A 3,765-nucleotide genomic window follows, 5' to 3' on the forward strand; every position below is an offset into this window, starting at 1 on the left:
CACACACACACACACACACACACACACACACACACACACACACACGTATACAGATACAAGCGTGCAATCAAGTATCAAATTAAATACCAGTCAAAATTCTTAATGACGGTTGAACATATTTTCCATAGTGACTCTTTTTCTTCTTCTTCCCCTTCTTCTCCGTTTCTTCCTATTCCTTCATTTTCTCCTCCTCTTTCACATCCTTAATTTTCTTTCCTTTCCACTTGATATTAACTCTGTCTATCTTCTTTACATTCTTCATTTCTCTTATCAACTTTTCAAAATTAAAGAAAATACTCTCTCTCTCTCTCTCTCTCTCTCTCTCTCTCTCTCTCTCTCTCTCTCTCTCTCTCTCTCTCTCTAACAATAGCTGGGGCAGGTGAATCACACATCACCCGTCCACTCGTCGCCATTACCAGAGCATCCCTGTAAACCTACCTTTGGTTTACATTTCCTTTCATCAGGGGCGCCGCTCCCCTTCCCTGCACACCTATAGCACCAATTACCCGCTGCCATATCAACACCTGGCTGGGAGATTTGGCTGGATCGTTAAATAAAGGAGCTTTTTTTTTTCTCTACGTAAGGGGTAACAACAATATTAGTGTGTGTGCTACTAGTGTCATATTACAAGAGGCTTTTAGTTGATCTTATGTAGCATCTCGCAGAATGGATGGAGTAGAAAAATGTGGCTACAGCAAGACACACAAGACCCGCAAGATACATCCCTCTCTCTCTCTCTTTTCTTGCTGATTTTTCCGTCTTCTTTCCTCATGATATATTTCCTCCATGTTCCTGGAATCTTCTGTCCATCAACGCCTCTTCCATCTTCCTTATAAAAAAAAAATGCGTCTGTGTGTGTTTGTGTATGTGTGTGTGTGTGTGTGTGTGTGTGTGTGTGTGTGTGTGTGTGTGTGTGTGTGTGTGTGTGTGTGTACGTGTGTGTGTGTATGTGTGTGTGTGTGTGTGTGTGTGTGTGTGTGTGTGTCTATCCTTTCCAACAGTCGTAGTTTCCATTAATTTTCTCCCCTACCTTCGGTCTTCATCACTTCCCATATCTCTCTCTCTCTCTCTCTCTCTCTCTCTCTCTCTCTCTCTCTCTCTCTCTCTCTCTCTCTCTTGTGGTAAATAGTATTAGCCACCCTTGTCTCGTCCAGATTGGAGGAGAGGAGAGAAGAAAGAAGGAGAAAAGGAAGGAAGGAAGAAAGAAAGGAAGAAAGGAAGGAAGGAAAGGAGAAAGGAAAAATAGAAAAAAGCTCCAATTTTGAGAGAGAGAGAGAGAGAGAGAGAGAGAGAGAGAGAGAGAGAGAGAGAGAGAGAGAGAGAGAGAGAGAGAGAGAGAGAGAGAGAGAGAGAGACGAAATACCCAGAAACCAAAAGAAAAATATAAGAGAGTGAAAGAGAGGTACAGGCAGAAAGCCAAAACGAAAGAGATAGAGATAGAAAGAGAAAGAAAGACAGAAAGAATGACAGATAGAAAGAAAGAGTGATATATCTGTTGTGTGATGCTGGTGATATCCCTGAGGCAAGAGAGAGAGAGAGAGAGGGATACAAGGACTTAGGGACACACGGACTGAGAGTTGAAATGCTGGCGTGACCGGATCGTGGGGCATAACTCAAGAGAAATGGATCCGCCTGTCCTCATCTTCGTATCCGCCCTTCTAATGGTGGTACGTTTGTCACACACTCCTGCCTCGAGTCTCACTGGATTCCCTGGGACGCTGAGATTCCGAGGTCCGGGTAGAGGGAGGGAGAGGCAAGGATGGAAAGGAGGTGAAGAGGTCGCGTAGGTGGAGGAAAGTGCTGGGAAGTAGGAGGAAGTGTGGCAGCCTTCGTTACTGCTATTCAGACAAGAAAAAGAGAACTTGTTGGGGGGAGGAGATGTATTAGATAGACTTTCATGGGAGTGGTTAGTATTTAGTGGTGGTGGTGGTGGTGGCAGTGATAATCTTCGATGCTGATGGTGAGTGTGATGAGTGAGATGATGGACAGCAATGAAACCAAACAACTTGTGCTTTGGGAGAATTGTTGAATGTTGAAATGAATGTTTTGTGAAGGTAATGTTGGGAATGTACTCTTCCTATACACGTGGCCTCAGCATACACCTTCCCTGGGTATTGAGTTAGTGCTGTGTGTTACTCTTTACCTCAGGACACCGCGCCACTGTGACATCAGGGTTCGCATTATCCATAAGTCTGCCAGGGTATCCGATTATCACTATCAAAGAGAGAGAGAGAGAGAGAGAGAGAGAGAGAGAGAGAGAGAGAGAGAGAGAGAGAGAGAGAGAGAGAGAGAGAGAGAAAATGGGAGAACAGAAAGTAAAAAAAAGTTAAAAAATTGTAATTGTTAAGCCCAATTTACCTGACATTCAAACCAAAACCATTACAGAGAAAAATAACACAGAGAAAATCAGATCACCACATTAACATTTAACTCAATCAGCCATAAAAACACACGATAGAAAAAATAATGCAATAGACAGAAAACACACAAGCAACATTAAAATAACCTTATCACACACATGAAGCCCCAAATAAAAGCGACAATTAAACAGACATAAGATAAATGAATGACAGAGTTGGGGCACAAATGGTCAGTTAACTCAATCATTCACTTTCGTAATGGCGTGTGAGCAGTGTGGGCGATGGAAGCTCATGGTGAAAACCCTCTATTGTCCGCCACTCCCTTTGTCCCTGCTCGATGCACGGCAGGCAACCAACACCCCGAACAACACACACACGTTTGTCACACACGTTAGTATACTGTGGCGAGACAAAGAGCTAGACCGAGAGCGAGAGAAAGACCATACGATACACGAAACAATAAGACGAGAATTAGCTACGTGGCAGGAAGAGGCAGGGGTGAAAATGACGAGGAACAGAGTGATGGTATGAGATGAGACTGCCTCGGTGATGAGAGAGGACACTAAATGGACGGATGGCGGTGGGAGAGGTGCCGGAAAAGGTGGAGATGGGGCAGTATTGTAAAAGTAAATATAGGCACGAGGGAGGTGAGTGTATAGGGGTGAATGGAAGGCGAGGAAAGGTTTTGATGGAGGGGAACTAGTGAGAAGAGGTGTTAGATGGGAGAAGGTTACTGGGAAAGCTACAGGAGGTGAATAGGATGGTACCAGTATGGGGTGCCAGGGTGGGAATGACGGGAAAGTGATGCTGATATGGAGGGGAAGGAATAGAGGAGCGTGTAGCAAGAGATGGCTGGTGTCCGGAAGGTGAAGGGGAGTGGCAGGAAAGGAGTGGGAGGGATACATGGCAGTCAGCGAGGAGTGGTGGGAGTACACAGTGTTCGATGCAGTGTTTATTCATTTATTGTCTGTATTTTTTCGTTGTTTCTATATATACCAGAAAGGAAAAAATACCAAATAAAACATCGCTTTTCTTTTTTTTCTGTTTTTCCTTTTTATCAGAATACGAAAATTTCTCTCGCAAATGGAAGCCAGAAATTCCCATCAACATTCACTGCAGCGTCAACACCGTCCATTTATTTATCATCTATATTTTATTTCTCTCTTGGCTCGAATCCAGTGAAACAGAATAATGACACAGAACGATCCCTCCACACCACTAACAACTCCCCAACACTCATCTTTTATCACTCTCCCCTCCAACACCCACTCCATCCACCATACTCCCTACTGCCGACCTTTCACATGTCTTTTTGGGCTGTACCCTTCCCCTCGTCCGACTCTCCCTACACTTTCCTCCCCATAACTCCTCTTTCTTTGCTCTCTACTTACCACTACCACATCCT

Source organism: Portunus trituberculatus, chromosome 40 (assembly GCF_017591435.1).
Source record: "Portunus trituberculatus isolate SZX2019 chromosome 40, ASM1759143v1, whole genome shotgun sequence".
NCBI lineage: Eukaryota > Metazoa > Arthropoda > Malacostraca > Decapoda > Portunidae > Portunus > Portunus trituberculatus.